The following is a 17,868-nucleotide window of genomic DNA, read 5'->3' on the forward strand; positions in this document are numbered from 1 at the left end:
TGAAATAACACCAGTTTATTACTAAGTGAGTGGAAGTCTAGTCTAAATTAACAAGAATGGCAACAACCAGTAAAATTCTAGGCGAATGCAAGAACCTTATCTGTTACTACCTCAGGTATGGTAGTTAATAAATCAATCAACCAGATGCTTAATTTCTTCTGGCACACATAATTCATAGGTATGCAAAAATCAGACTAATACCAAAGATAAATGAACATAATTTGAAGAGCTCCGAGTTCTCTTACCTGACCCTTATCAGTCTGTAAAGGCGACTCTCCCAAATGCCAAAGTAACCAGGTTTGACCAACTTTTCCTAACCCTATCCCATAACTTCTGTAGCTTTTCCAAATGATTTCCCTACTACCTCTGCAACGTCGCTGTTACCTTCTTCTTCCTCCAGTCAGTAAATGTATATATTTCCCTAAGGACCTGTACGTGACCCTATATTCTTCTTATTCTACACTCTCTTATTTTTAGTTATCCTCTTGCCATGACCTGCTCAGTCACCTGGGTCCCAAATAACTAGATTTTTTATCTTTTCCTTGCATTTTCAGCCTCTACCAATCCCGCCTCTCTTATACTTACAGTTAAAACATAATTCTGATCATATCATTCCTCTGATTAAAGATTGTTAGTAATCTTTAAACAGAAAGATAATATCCTGAGAGTTTTAGTAGAGACTTCTTGTTCTTTGGTCCAAAATTAAGAGAAAAATTGTTTTGTTTGAACTCAAGTGTTAATTCCAATACTAGACATGCTTAAATATTTAAGTACATAAACACTTCTCGAACACCTTTTTGGAATGGACAAAATAAAGAATTGATTATATACATAATAATAAACTTGATCAGCTCCAGTGTGCTTATCTTGTATTTCTTAATGAACTTTTCTTCTGTTTTGCCTATTTCATTCTGGTGCACTTTATGGTGCCTGACATGACGTAACTTTGCTTGGAGTGTACTGTTCAGGGAAGAAACTATAATGCGTACTTTTGCCCATGTTTTCAAATCATGCAGTAAAATTCCCAATTTATGTTACATTTGCTTTACAATATAACACGAACTTAACTCCGAAAACTGAATAAAATAAGTGTTGTGCATTTCAATAAAGCAATTCAAACTTCCAACCAAGTTAGAAAACAGACTTATCACAATCACCAACAGTATACGTGTTATTCTTATGTTAGTTGACAACGGGCTCTGCTATGCCTAGGTCGACAATTACCCTCTAGGAAACACAATTTAAAAACACGAAGAAAAATATGATTCCTGTTCTACTAAGGAATTTTACTTTTCTGAGAACTAGATAAATGAGATCCAGATCTTAAAATAATTTTCCACTCCCTTTACCATGACATTTGTCAAATTTTCCATTACCAGATATTTTTATACTAATGCTGCAGTGTAAAGACAGTTACTTTCCTCCACTGTGCTGCTACCACCAATTTGGTGGCTATTAATAGCTGGAAGATTAACTTCCTTTCCCATGAGAGGCAGCACGGGTATATAGAGGAGAGGGAACCGAATTGGGAGTCAGGAGACTTGGATTCTATTTCTGGCTTTACCAACGACTACTGAGTGACCTTGGGCAACTCACTTAAGCAGTGTGGGCATTAATACCCCTGAGAAAAAAGGGGATGCTATCTTTTCATGTACAGGGAACTTTCTAGGATTAGATAATATCTATAAAATATTTAGGGTTGAAAGAAAGACTCTACAAATATAAATATGTTTCAACTGTTAGCATTATTATTTTCATAGCGAAAGTTGTAATTTACTTTCCAGTATTCCATCAACACCCAATGCAGTTATCACTAAAAGAATACATTTCAACATCTCACTTCCAGCTTATCAGATATCTAGTCTATCAAGGCTGAGGATAAATTGTAATAGGAACCAAAGTTATTGTTAAAATAGGCATATCTAAGTGTTATTTGAAAATTCAGGCTTCATAACAACATTCTAATTGGAACACAAAATCTCAAAGGATGAGGATTATCCAGAGTCACTATTTTTCTTGTACATATCTAGAGAGGGATGATCTCTGGAGTGGCACAGGGCAAATTCCCATGATGGTGGACCACTTTTTCCCCTATTGCTTGTAAAGAACATGAAACTGAAGAGATATCCACCTGTTCTCTGGGATAATCTAAACATACACTCAATGTTAAATTTTGATATGATCAGACTGAGTAACAATTTGTCAGTGAAAGCAATAATAATGTTACAATGACAAATCTTTAGCCATTATTCTGCTCTCCTGGCAGGACATGGTAACTTGGAGGAGAAACACAGAGACATGGTAGTTAACGTGGATTCACATACCACTGTTTTCCTGGCCACTGTTTCCCTGTATGTATGCTAGACATACAGCATGTACAAAACACAAATCCAGAGGGTTCTTTTCTTTTTATCTTCTCAATTATTAAATAGATAAAATAATAAGAGACCAGAAAATAGATGGTCAGTTCAGGACTACTTAGACTGACTAGTTGCTAGGAAAGATTTAGGAGATAACTAGAGCAAAAACAAGATTTAAAGGCTTAGAGAAGAATTCAACAGTCAATCCCCTGTAACTATAAAGGAATAATGACTCCACTTATCCATAAAAACTAAAGAACATAACATTTCACTTTGAATATGATTTACAGAATACATAAATACAATTATATAATAAATAATCACTCTCCTTTAGCTTGTTAGGTAGTGGAGTACTTTAAGTGGATATGGAAACTGGAGAGTATGGGTTGGGGCACTGTATATTTTAATGAGCTATAAGAATCGTTGGATATGCTAGGTCTATGTCTATAAAAGAGAAGTGCTGTACTTTTCCATCAGAGGACGTACAGTAACTTTCCAGGAGAGCAGGCTTTGAGCAGTTGTAGTTTCCTCTGATTCAGCCTGGGAAAATATCATCTAACAAGATTCTTTAATACTTGGGCCTATAGAGTAGAAATGGCAAAGAAGGAGCGTGGGGGACAGATTATAATTCCTTTAAAAAGGCCCCATAAGATGAGAAAAGGAATCATGTAGTTACAGACTTTCAGAATAAGAGATTCTAACCGATGATGGTAGTCAATGAAATACCTCAGCAACATGACTGCCATACAGGAGGGGATAAAAAATTAAAAATGCATTGTTATAAGGCAGGCTCTTGTAAAATGGGATAGAAAAGACTGGCACCCACTTGGGAGGATAGCAAGTCTTCTCTCTAGGGTCTCTCCATCCAAGGAACCAGCTCACTACATCACATATTTGAGTAGGTAGCAATGTATCTTATGATCTGAAAAGTTTTGCTATTTCTAGACCATCTCTTGGGACTTTAACTCTCCAACATATTATAGGTATACTCCATTTATATTGCCCTGAAATGGTTATGACCCATGGGAGGTAAGTCAACATGACTTACTGAAATTCATGTCTAATAATAATAATAACCACAATGTCAAGACGGTTAAAAGAAGAAGTCATTACTATTATTTTCAATCCAGCATCAATGTTTATTTTACTTATGAAAGAAAAAAAAAGATGTAGTCAGCTATGGTACAAGAGAAACAATATAAGAGGACGGCACTTGCATAAAAAGAACTCACTGTTCATCCACTCAATACTAAGAATCTGTCATGTTCCAAACCTTTTCTAGGTAATGAGAATATAGCAGTAAACAAGACAGTCAAGAAGTTACCTTTTTGAGGGGAGAAGGAAGAAAAATAAATCATCTTAATAAAACAGGATAATTATGACAAATGAGTTGTAAAGACAATACAACAGAGAAATAGAATAGAGAATGATGGGAGACAGGAGAGGTGTTAACTGTGATGGCCAGGGAAGGCAAGTCTAAGGACGGGATATGTGATCTGAGACTTGAATGGCTATGAAGGAGTCAGCCTACGAAGATCTGGGAAGAGTGGCAGAGGAAACAGTGAGTGAAAAGACCCAATGGCAACAATAAATTTGCTAAGCCCGAGGAAATGAGAGAAGGCTAGTGTGAGTGAAGCACAGAGTTAGAGGAAGAGTAAAAATTAGAAGAGGCTAAAGAGACCAAAAGGGGCCAGCTTGTGTTAGGGTTTATGAACAGAGAAGGGTTTGGATTTATTCCAAGTGCAAAGGGACATCTGTGGAGGGTGTTAAGCATGGATATGATGTGATCTGATTTATGTCTTTAGAAAAGATTGCTTTGCTTATCGTGTGGAGAAGATAATACTAATGGGCAAGAGAGGAAACGGGGCAATCAGTCACAAGACTATCGCTACAGCTCAGGCAAGAGCCAACGGAAGCTTGCTCTAGAGTGGCAGCAGGAGCGATGGAGAGATGTGGGAAGGGTGTTGTAACCAAATAATCAGATAAAAATTATATAAAGTAAACCCAGAACAAATTTAATGACATACACAGGTGTGATTAGCTGTCTGATACTCAGGAAGAAAGATAAGGAGTTTACATAAAGGTGTAGTATATATTAATTTCACACAACTAAATAAACAGAAATCGACAACTTTCTGTGACACCAAGAACCATTTCCACATGCACAATTACAGAAAAGTTCAAAAGGTCCTAAATGTCACTGCCTCAAACTCAGCATTCTCTTGTTACTGACGTCTCCTCCCCCTCCCCACTCATCAGGATGTGGTCCCGTTCTCTAGTGAGAAGTCCTGATCCAAGTCCACGCAGGGGTCTTGGAATCTGCTTCCTTCCTTCTCTAGTTTGGATACTCACGGACTTGAGACAGCAGATCCTCTTTGGGGTTTGAGGATATGATTTCTTATTTGAGATGATGGGTGTTATTATCATGCTGGGGTAGGGGAAACAGAAAGAAGGGGAGTGAGGCTAAGCAGGAAATGGTTCTAGAACAACGGTGGCAGACAGAAGTTACTGATAATGGACTCTGCCTCCTAGCAAGTTGTACAAAGGGCAATGTGAGGGGGAAACTTAAGTTAATAGAATGATATGGAAAGGGCATCTCCTTTTTAGGTCAGGCACTCTACTTTCTCTGCAAACTCATCTCTAGATACCCTCAAAAAACTGAAACAGATTTATCTTCAGTGCCAGACATAGACATTCTATGATTTCAGATATAAGGACTGACTGCTCCACTTTCAATAGCTTGTTAATTATTGCATTCAATTCCTTAAAAAGGAGCCAACACATTTTAATCCAAGTGAAGCTTGAAAATGCAAAATGTGGTTCTGTAACGAACGCGTTTTGATGAAATAATATAGGACATACATGATATTAGAACCCCTTCTTTTTGATAGGGGAGGAAGATAGAAAGGTACTTAAAGAATAACTGAAGAATTTCTCACTAGAAGAACCAGCACTTGGTTGGCTTTGCCTTACATTCTCGTTTTAGAAACATCCACAGTACAAGAAGGGATATGAAGGTTAACTTTGCAAAAGACAACCAATTTTAACCAAGATGTCAACTTAGTAGAGGCATCTAGGTCTCTTTCTAGATTCTCTTTAAAATGATCACATAATAAAACTAGGAGAAAACAAAAGTGCCCAACCCTGTGGGCCTTGTTCCCAGCATTGGTGGCCACACCACACATGGATGAGAAGCTTTTGGGCAAACAGGCAAAGTTTCTAGCTGAGATGACCTGTGGCTCCCGTTCCTTTCTATACTCCTTGGACTGTTAGATCCATGAAAAAGAACGGGAAAAGCATACTTATAATAAGCATAAAAGAAGCTCACTAGACCAGTAAAAGGATACTATAAAGGAAGGACAGAGCAGGCACATAACCTCAGGTCTTCTGATAATCCAAGTGCCATGTTCTTCACCACTACACTATGCCGAGTCTCTTCCACAGGGAGACTTAAACTAGTTAGGATAAAGGCTAACAAACCATGGGACATTCACAATTCCACTGTTACTTAAAGTCATGTTTTACACATTATCTGATGTACGGGACAATGTTCATTAAATGAAGTAGTACACAAATTTTCTATACAGCATTATCCCAATTTTGAAAAACCAAACAAAAATCCACCAAAATCAAATCAAAGCATACACGTATAGACCTGCAAGCAAAAACGGGGGTAAAAGTCACAGAAAACAGAGCAGAAAGAAATATGGCATAATCTATTAAAATATTAGCATAGGTTATGGCTGGAAAAATTCTGAGTGAATTTATTTTCTTCTTTAAACATTTGATTTTTTTTAATAACAAATATATATATACTATTTCTATAAAATTATAAATAACAAAACTTTCTTTTAGAAAGGAGCAATGTCCAAGGTGGGAGGGAGGAAGCCAATAAAAAACCCAGTTCTTTGAAGTCTCAGAAAGTCTTGAATTGGAGGCATGAGGTTGTCTCTGAAGGCACAGGTAGGGCTAAAAATAAGAGAATTGGTTCAAAGCCTGTATAAGGAAGTTGAGCCTCCTGGAATCTTGATACGCCATCACCTATACTGCCAGGTGACTGGTCCTTTGTCACCCTGTTAAAGGACATGAGATTTTGCCCTCTGGATAGACTTGCAGCCAACATGCACAGCTGACACTAGGGGGATTAAATAATTTCTCAATAACGAAAGTATGCAAATTTTCCTCCTACTTCTCTAAAATACCTGTAGCCAGGCTTATGTACCCCCTAAATGGGAAATCAAAGAGCTCTTTTTCTTTTTTGATTTCATTTTGGTGAGGAAGATTGGCCCTGAGTGAACATCTGTTGCCAATCTTCCACTTTTTGCTTAATGAAGATTGTTGCTGAGCTAACATCTGTGCCAATCTTTCTCGATTTTGGATGTGGGATATTGCCACAGTGTGGCTTGATAAACAGTGTGTAGGTCCATGCCTGGGACCTGAACCTGTGAACCCAGGCTGCTGAAGTGGAGCACGTGAACTTAACCATTATGACACCGGCAAGCCCCTCAAAGTGTTCTTTGTAGATAAACCATAACAATAAAAAAGATCTGGGTTCTGACATTTTCAGGTTCCTCAAAACTGTTTTTCTGGAGATCATCATAAAGCAAAGCTCATTAGCTGAAAGACCTAACTATATATACAGAACACAACTAGGGTCACCAGGTATTTGAGGATATGTCTTTGAACATGATAATCAAGACACTACAACTACATGCAGGAAAAAAAAGTGAGAGGAAATAGACGTGGAAGCAGAACAGTATGTTAGAATAACCATAGTTAATATCTTCAGAGCGATGAGAAATTACTACATTCATGGAACAAAAATAAAGTGCTATGGAAAGATACCCTGGATTATGAGATATAGTTCTAAGAAATTTAAAATATGAGAGGAAAAATAAATCAAAATAAAGGATGTAAGATAAAGAGTTGAGGACATCTCTTAGAAAGAACAAACAAATCAAAAGAGGTAAACGCCAGAAGACAAGATAATGGAATTAGAGAATCAATCCAGGAGATCCAACATCAGATTAGTAAGTGTTCCAATGACAGGACAGAAAGAAGGGAAGAAAAGTATGTGTGGAGGTAGATGTATGTATGCATGCATGTGTGTCTGTGGAAGCCTATGTGCATAAATACATATACTAAAAGGTCTCAGAGAGAAAGGCCCACAGATTGTTTAATATAATGACTTAAAAAAGATCAACACCAAGGCACATCATGGCAACATTTCAGAATATCAAGGATAAGGGGAAGATCTCAAAATCTTCCTGGGAGACAAAGTCATACACAAATATGGAGGATAAAAATGGCATGATAGTCAACAGCGATAGTGGAATCTAGAAATCAATGGAGCAATGACTTCAAGTTTCTTAGAAAAATTATTTCCAACCTAGAATTTCATAACTAGTCAAACTATTAGAAAATAAAGATATTGGCATACATGCATTGTCTCAAAAAAATTTCACTTCCTATGCACTCATTCTCCGGAATCTGTTGGAGGATGTATTTCTGTAAGATAAGGGAGAACAACAAGAACAAGAACGGGAAAAAAGGCAAATACTACATACAGAAACTGCAAAACTGCACAAGAAAGAATTTACACACTTCTTGGCTCAACAGGGAACAATATTTTCTTGAAAACACTCGAGATTTATTTGAAAAAAGGTAAAAACCTGTTTTGGCAAGATGGAGTAGGGGAGGAAATGCATATATACTGTAAAGGAGTTAAATCTTTATCTTCCAAAATGAGATGATATCTAAAACTGGAAATGTACACAAACAAGAATTAGCAGTATAAACTTGAAATTTAGAAATTAGGAAAAATCAGAAGAGACAGCTAAAAGGGGAATAAGAACTGAGAATGGGCAGTAATAGGGCAAGAAATATTTCCTCAAATAGTATAGTATGTGTTAGCTTTCTAAACTATGTACAGGTACCACTTTTTTCTTTTGTTTGTTTTAAAGATTGGCACCTGAGCTAACAACGGTTGACAATCTTCTTTTTTTTTTTCCTGTTTTTCTCCCCAAATCCCCCCAGCAAATGGTTGTATATTTTAGCTGTGGGTTCTTCTAGTTGTGGCATGTGGGATGCTGCCTCAACATGGCCTAATGAGTAGTGCCATGTCCGCGCCCAGGATCCGAACCCTGGGCCGCTGAAGCGGAGCGCACGAACTTAACCACTTGGACACGGGGCCGGCCCCCAGGTACCACTTTTATAAAAATATAAACCGAATTTAAAAAGGAGGTGGAGATGGGGAAAAAAAGTAGGAGGGAAGGGGGAGAAGGAGAGACAGACAGACACATGCACACAAATGCAGGGGTTTTTAATGAAAAGAAATTAATCAAACTTTGGGGCTATAAAGGAAAAAAGCAGACCAAAAGATATCTCTTGCTTCTCCTGAGATAACTTTACTCAAAATCTGTGGACTCTGTGAATAAGTGGGGTCAATCTAGCCAAGGCTATGAAGATTCATAGTCAAAAGTCTAACAGAAACATGCAAGCAAATACGATGAAATGGAATGGGCAATCAAATAGGAATGGGCAATCAAATAGGAGAGCAAAATGAATATTCCAGGCCTAGGGAAGGTGGGAGAGATCTTTTCGTTGTTTAGCCCCATTCTCCATTGGCTTACCACCTCCCTCCCCTACTCATGCTTTTCCTAGCGTATAATGAAAAGGAAGACAGGACAACTACCTACCTAGTGGAATTTAAAGAGGGCTAATAAAAATGTGAATCAATCAATGATCAGAAATAAATCATTCTATGTGGCAAGAAATGGGCAGAACAGATTTAAAGTCACGAGTCCCAGGAATGAAGGAAAATTTCATTTCTTCAGGGAACAGGCAAACCACTTGTGAAATCTGAACATGAGCATGTGTAATTTTGATATGCTGAAAAGCTTATAGAGAATAGTAGAAATAAAAATAAAGTTTAGGGTAGCAAAAACTCTAAGAAATAAAAGACACATTTTGTAAAAGGACATGGGTTTAATCGGTTTTGCTTTCAGATATTTTAAGTGTCCTAAAAATCTCCAGCTTTAGCTATCTATATTTCCTATACCTATCTTTGCCTTCACATTTAGATTCCATATGAAGACAAGATATACTTTAATTTCTTTACAGGTTTGTTGAGAAATATTCAGATGATTAAACAGAGAGGATGCCACTTTAAGGATCAGGAGAATTTCTATTACTATTTTCAAATTAACCAGACTATATATAATTCTAAAGAACAGTTTGAGAACTACCTGGAGAGAAGCTGTTCATCGAAAAGTAACTTTGGTATTGCTTTACTTAAAAGGTCTCATACAATTATCCTGAAATACAAGATGATCTCTTTAGACTTACCAATACTTCACATAGTTGAAGTCACATACTAATGAAGTCACAATACAATGCACCTGAATGCTGTTTTTAGCGTCATGAAGCTTTTCTTAAAACAATTTAGGAAAAATGCATAAACAATGCAAGAGACTCACTGATAAACTCCTAGTTTAGGGAAGAGGGTAGGCAGCGGAGGTTACCCGATTAAATAATATAACATTTCAAAATGATTATGTGTTACAATTCAAACCAGGAGTTGAAAAATAATCAGACAGAGCTACTGAAGGATATAATACAGCATCTCTTTTAAACCCTACAATAGGTTTTGTCTAATAAATCTAATCCTAGTCTTTGTAATACTTATCCATTAATAGTTTAGGAAACATCTTAAAATATTTATATGATGCTTTAAAGCATCTTATATACAACTGAAAATGCACATTTCAGGATAAAGTGGTTACTGTTCTATTCATCTGTTCTTGCATTATGGCTAGAGATTCCCGTTTCAAAAAGTTTGTTTACTCTAAGTCCATAGAGTGACTGAAAACGGAAGTAAGACAAAAACATTTTGTTGAGGGGGCCGGCTCCGTGGCCGAGTGGTTAAGTTCGCGCGCTCCGCCTCGGTGGCCCAGGGTTCGGATCCTGGGCGCGGACATGGCATCGCTTGTCAGGCCACATTGAGGCGGCATCCCACATCCCACAACTAGAAGGACCTGCAACTAAGATATACAACTATGTACCGGGGGGAAGGGGGGGAGGCGGGGGAGGGGAGGGGAGGGGAGGGGAGGGGAGGGGTGAAAGGGGTGAATTTGGGAAATAAAGCAGAAAAAAAAAAAAGTTGGCACCAGTTGTTAGCCCAGGTGCCAATCCTTAAAAAAAAAAAAGGAAGATTGGCAACAGTTGTTAGCCTAGGTGCCAATCTTTAAAAAAGAAAATAAAAAAAATACTATTTTGTTGAGACTGCCAAGTTTTAGAATCCTTTCAAAAAACTATTAAGTATTAAAACCACTTTTAAAATTAACTCTAAATGCAAGCACTAAAGTGTGAATCAGATGAAGAAAAAAATTACAGCTTTTATCAATAATAGTCCAGATTCTAACACAATGATACCTGGATTACAACATAACTATATTAACATTTGTGCAGTCTGTGTAGTATTGTATAGAATAAAATGTTATTAATATAAGCCACAGCTTAAAATAAAAACAAAAACATTGAAAAACAAGGAAATAAGAATTCATTTGCTTGCTGCATTGAATTACATTTGCTAAGTGGTTAAAAGAAATTATGAATAAATATTTGATGATTATTTACTTCACTAACTACTTAACCAAAGTTTAGATGTTAATCTGCCACTGCCATCTCTTCCCCAAACTTCTGCGATTTTAAAGAACATAGTCAACTAATGGCAGGGTAATATAGGCAATCAACAGGATATTTTGACTTTGTTAATGAAATATAGGACAGTCTCATGAAGAAGTATAGGAAAAAGACATTTGAGAAGTTGACTGCCTATACCTCAAGAGAAACATCTAAAAATGTACTTATTGGCTGCATCGTTCTTTAAGCTATTTAAGTCCACCCGTGAGCACAATCTAGTCTACTTCATTATTTCTATCTTTCAAATATTTCATTTCTCCAAGAAGCCTATCCCACAGATTTGGCTGAGGACTTTGAAATGTTTCCAGCAGAAAGCAGGAAAAAAGAGAGTTGTTTCATGACTATGTTTCTAAATGTAGTTTTAAGAAATGTCAGTATATTCTTACTTTTAAAAGACTTTTTATAATATTTATTTTTTATTTATTATTATAAAAATTTTCCTTAAGCAGGCCCTTGGGTTAAATGTTACATACATGAATATTTGTATATATATTTTAATATATATAACATATGCTACTTCTTACATATTTCTGCCAATATACAAGGATATTATACAATTTAAGATGATTATATATTACAGAATATCCTGGCACATTAGCAGGTCAGGGAAGGTGAAATAAAGTGGTGGTGTAAACGAGCTAAATCTTCATCTTCCAGAATGAGAGGTTGGTAACACCTAAACACAGATGAATTAAGAAACAGCAGTATAAGTACACTGTTTAGAAATATTAAGTAAATATTAGAAGTTTATTATAAGTTATCCAGCATAGATTTCAATAGAAAATAGAAAAAAAACAGTTGTTTTATATCTCTTTTTCCTAAAGATAGTTTTAAGAAATGTCGTTATATTTTTACTTTTAAATGATTCTTTTAATTATTAAGAAATCCCTTTAAATCAATGAATTATTAATGACAAGTCACATCCAAATAATTTTAAACCAAGTGCCTATTACAGGGGAAAGGGAACTTAGAACTTACATATAAATGTTTCCTAGTAGCAGAAATGAACGGCCCAAGTAATATAGATGCTTATCTACCTTAACTATGACATTCCTATGTCATAGAAATCATGCAGTTTAGCAATCTATATTTTTTTACTGAATTTCCATTTTAAAATGGTGGTTCTAATTCCTGATTAATTACAGACCATCAGGAAAGTCACAGTGGGGATCATATCATACACAGAACCAGAATTTAGTACTAGATGATCTTAATGTTCATTTAAATTTTATTTTATAATCTGTTGCTCATAGCAAGAAAGTGACATGCTCGAAGTCATAATATCAATCATATTTGTTGTTGGCAGAACTTGAAGTCTCTTGTTGATTTAGCAGGGGAAAGACAGGTAAAGAAACCAAGTAACACAAAGTAATAACATATATAATTACGATGAAGACTTAAAAATATAAAATTTTCTTCACAGACTCAAAAATATGAATAGAAGGCAATACAGCATCTCATCCCTCCCAAACTGAGAGGCTATCTCCTGACTCCTACTACTAGAAAGAGCACAGAAGTGCGAATGAAATACAGACACATTTATAATTAAAAATGGAGTTACATAAAAATTACAAACCACATGAATAAAAGAAAAAAATGTACCACATATGGCAAAGGGTTTAAAGCTCTTGTATGTGTATATATGTATGTCTATGCACATGTGTATGTGTGATCGGTCATCTATCAAGAAAGAACTCTTACAAAATAAGAAAAATGAAAGATAGAAAAATGAGGCAAATGAAATAAACAGGTAATTAATTCAGAATGAACTACAATTGGACAAAAACACACACAAAAAATTCATCTTCATTCATTACCCATTAAAGTGGTAGACTGTACAGTTATAATAGTTCTGGAGAATAACTTGAGAATATATATCAAACACTTTAAAAATGTACATCCCCTTTGATGTAGTTATTCTACCTTTTAGGGGCTAAGGAAATTAGACAAGTTGCAAAATGTATCCACACACACAGAAGTTTGGTGGAGTGTTGCCTACAACAGCAATAAAGCGAAAACAAACAAAATGTTCAGCAGCAGGGAGTCAGGTAAATACGATACACAGTTATTAAAGACACCAAATTCCTATTTGATAGGAAACTGTACATGTAACTAGTGGTTCAGTGAAAACAAGCTGGTTATCTAACTGTATGTATAAAACAGACCTCAACTTTTCTGTTTACAAAATCCAAACTACATATGCATGTTCAGAAAAAATGTCCAGTTACGCTACTAAAACAAAATATTAACAGAAGCCAATGGAAAATATCTTATTTCTTTTGGCTTGACTTTTTCTAATTAAAATAAATGAACATTTATTGCTAAGATAATAACAAGGTTAAAACATCAGTGAAAGGAGCAATAAACTTAAAAATGAATTATTGAAAAAGCTCCAACTGTCAATGAAGTTACAGTTTGTTTGGAGGAGGAAAGGTAAGGTAATTGCTATAACAGTGGAATAAAAAAACCCAACAGAAACGCAAAACAGCATGTGCAGGCAAAGAGGAGAGGACTCATTAAAGGAAGGCTTCATAAAGAAGGCGGTATCTGAACTGGACTCCCAACGAGAATAAGAACTATTAATGGGCTAGGAGGTGGAACGGAGCAAGAGGAAGCAGCATTCAAGATTGAGGGAAAAGCTTGGAAACTGCAGAGGCAAGAAAGAGAAAGCACGTTTAAGGGAAGACTGGACACCAAGGGCCTCTGCAGCTGGACACTAGACTGGGAAAGCTCTTGAGGCTCTCCTCAGCAGGAGGTCTGTGCTTTGTCAGGAAGATCATTTTAGTGTGAAAGGTAGATCGCAGAGGGGAGAGACAAGAGAAATGGAAACAAGTTTAGATAGCACTAGAATTACTCATTTCTTACATCAAATTTCTCAAAATGTTTTAAAATAAACTGAACTAAGAAAAACATCATTCTATTCTCTCTCTCTGTTTTAAATAAATCTCTAAAACAAGTACTAACTGGCAATTTCATGTGGTTTCTTAGGTAGGAGGGGGTCAATATTAATTTTTTAGCTCCTTGAAATATTCCACAGATGGTTCTCCTTTAAGTAAAGAGACTAGATAATTTATCACTAATGAGTTAAAAATCCCTCTCTTAAAAAATGGGCAGGCCTTCTGGGGTCATCTTTTGATGTGCCATATTATGTGTCCTGAATGATTTTACTCAGAGGAACTAATTCATCAAAAGCTTAAGACTGCAAACGTTAAAAGATTTACAGAGCTGTACGTTAGTGTAAAAAGCAGAATGCAGTATTTAGCAAACATGAGTCACTGGCTGCAAAGTAGGGTTCATGACAGGGAGACATTGATGAATGGGATTAGATCTAATTGAGGTTTGGTACAAAATGTTGGCAAGGATTTTTCTTTTGCTAGCGCTCATGTTAATATGTACGTGAGGAGGTATTTTGGGAAACTATGCTAAATTAAAATTAGTTGGCAAAGTTCTAAAGTAAAATCAAATATTAATATATGCATTTCAATAAACACTTCTAGGCTACAAATGATTGATACAATTACTGTACTAATCATAAATCTAGATTCTTTTTAACAGCCTTGTGACTCATGGAATTCACAGTTGCAAATGATACAGGTGAATGAATTTTAACCATTTAAAAGATATGTAACCTTAAGGTACTACTGAATTAACCAAATGAATAAATATTTTATAATGCATTCATAAAAAACTATTTTTGGTTATTCTAGTATTAATGCCTATACAGATAATATCAGCTATTTACAATTATTACAAAGAGCAGCAGATACCATGTTTTTCTCTCAGTCTCATTTTCCTAGTATTCATGCTTATTTAAGATGGGAAAAAAAATAAAAAAAGACAGTGCAAAGAACCTTATAACTTATAATATTTATAGTTACAGATAACAAGTGGACACTGTCTTGTGTAAAAGAAGACTAAGGGCCAAATGAAATCTACAAGCATGACTTCCATTGTCTACTGACAATGATTAAATTTTGTTGCCAAATGGGAAAACACATGGAAGATTTAGTTTATAAACATTTTTGTTGCTTCATATTTGTTATATGAGGAACTAACATAGAGATTTCCTATTTTTTAGATGAAATTTCCATGTATTTAAGTAAGGGGAAACCTAAACTTACACTGGAACTCTATACTCAATCAGAATATCTGTACTCTAAGACACTGGTTCTACTGGTATCTTTTATTGTACAATCTGTAAGATAAAACCACTAACATGGGTGCAAAATTTAAGAAAAGGAAAGGTTAGAGACAGAAATATTACTAAATGTGAGTTTCCAGATGGATAATGAGGAAATCTTGACTTTTCATTTAATGTCAGAAATTTTATCAGTTCCATAAATAAACCTTGCTGCCAGCACCCCCACCCTGCATGGCACTCAGTGAGTGCACTTTCTGTTTTCCAGACCCAAAATAGGTACATGTTTTACTCCAAGTCAATAGACACGCAGTTTGGAGGCAAAGATTTCAAGTCCAATAAACATCTATCCCAAAACCAAGTACTGACATTGGTAAAGTATTAAAATTAACAAAATTTAAAAAGTTGGTTTATTCTTGAATAAGAAATAATATAGACTTATTAATATAAGAATAAAAATAGTCCATATAACCAAAATATAAAATATTAAGGATATCTTTAATAACAAATGTACAAGGCACACGAACAAAATTCTAAAACTTTGCTGAAGAACAGACAAGAAGATATGAATATGGAGGGACAAACTACTCTAGAGTGAGAAGACTTGATGGCAGAAAATGTGAAGATAAAATTAATTTATAAATTTTTAAAAAGATTTTATTTCCTTGGAATTGGAAAAAATTATTCTAACATCCATTTTTTAGTCAGAAACAGCCAAAAATATTTTAAAAACAAAGACTAAGAGGGACTAGCACTGCTATATATCAAAAAGCACTATAAAAATATCAGTCATTAAAATAATAGCTTCTAGCTCCAGGAGAGACAAATAGGCAAAAAAATAGGATAGAAATCCAATAAACAGAATTATGTGTGACTACTTACTGTACGTAAAACAAAGGTATCATAAGGATGGATTGCCAATACATTATACAAGAATAACAAGCTCTTTGGAAAAAAATAAGTTAGATTCTTACCTGTTATCTTACATCAAAGTAAATTAGGACAAAAAGGAAGTGACACTTTAAAACCTTATGGATGAAAAAGCCTTTTGAGGAATGATTCCAGAGGCAGAGAGAAAGAGAAAAAATAAAGCTATTTTATGATATGTTTTAAAATTTCAGTATTAAAAAGGACATTTCAAACAAAGTTATGAGTAAATGATAAACTTGAATGTATTTGCAACATGTATCTTACAGGAAAGAGTTAATATCCCTTAATGATCTCATCTAGTCCTATGGCTTTAAATATCATCTAAATGTTAACAACTCTCAAATTTATATTTCAGTTTAGACTTCTCTCCTAAACTCCAGATTCTTATACCCAACTGCTTACATGATGTCTCCACTTGGATGTATCTTAGACAAATTTAAAACACCCCAAAGTGATCTGCTAATCTTCCCTAGCTCTACCCTATAAACCTGCTCCACCTGAAGTCTTCCCCAGCTCTTTTAAGGTGACTTGATTCTTTCAGTCGCTAAGTTCATAAATCTTAGTCATCCTTGACCTTTCTTTCTCTCACATCCCAAATCCAATTTGTCAGGAAATCCTGCTGTCTCTACCTTCAAAATATATTAGAATCTGACCACTTCTCACTAACTCCACTGCTACCAACCTGGTCTGAGCCACCAACATCTTTTACTTGGGTTATTGCAGTAGTCTCCTAACTGTTTCAACCCTTGCCACACTACAATCTATTCTCAACACAGCAGCCAGGGGCACCAGTTTAAAACATTACTGAGATATGTTACTTCTCCACTCAGATCATGCCATGGTTCCCTGTCTTGTTCAGAGTAAAAATCTAAGTCCTTACAATGACCCACAAGGTTCTATGTGATCTGCCTTCCTCCCATTATCTCTATGATCTCATCATTGTCTACTTTCCTTCTCTTTTTCTTTGCACCAAATTCCTTCAGTAGGGCAAACAAACACCTGGTGTTAAGAGATTTTTGCACTGCTTGTTCTCTCAAGCTGAAAATGACTCTTCTCCCAGACATCCACATGGCTAACCCTGTGAACTCCTTCAAGTTTGATGGGTGAGGGCTTGTTGAGAATGCTATTTATAAAGCAGCAACCTCTCCTCCATCCCACTCCTGAACTCCCTTTCTTTCTTTTCCCTTAGCATGTACCACCTTCTAAGACTTTTTAATTTACTTAACATATTTATTGTCTTTCTCCCAGCGCTAGAATGTAAGCTCCACAAGGGTGAGAAAGTTTGCTTTGTACTTTGATGCATCCTTAGTATCAGGTAAGAGCCTGGCGCACAGTAGAAGTTCAATAAATACTGTTGAATGAACGAATAAATATCTGTATCTTAAGCTCTTGTAAATAAGCAACAATTTTTACAAAAGATGACTATGCCAGAAAAATGTTCAAATGATGGCTAGGTCATCCACAGACAAGAAAACAGAGCCTTAAATAGATGAAAGAAAAAAACCATTCAACTATATTAGTGAACAAAGGAAAAATGTAAAGAAGATAATATTTATGATTACTTAACTGGTAAAGAATCAATAAGTAATTAGCAAACAGAAAACAGGGAGAGAGAACCCCAGATTTAGAAATATTTAATAGATGCATCAACCAATGACAAAGTATGGTTCTTGTTTGGTTACTAATATGAAAAACTATAAAAAGAAATCATTTATGAGACAATGGGGGAAATCTGAA

At 35.5% G+C, this 17,868-nt stretch overlaps 1 protein-coding gene across 3 annotated transcripts in view; it reads right to left on the minus strand.

Moving 5' to 3' along the window:
* The window catches only part of KIF18A (kinesin family member 18A), a 94,112-nt gene that overhangs the window by 11,949 nt on the left and 64,295 nt on the right, over positions 1–17,868 (minus strand). The window lies entirely within an intron of this gene.

This window comes from Equus asinus, chromosome 20 (genome assembly GCF_041296235.1).
Source record: "Equus asinus isolate D_3611 breed Donkey chromosome 20, EquAss-T2T_v2, whole genome shotgun sequence".
NCBI classification, from domain to species: Eukaryota; Metazoa; Chordata; class Mammalia; order Perissodactyla; family Equidae; genus Equus; species Equus asinus.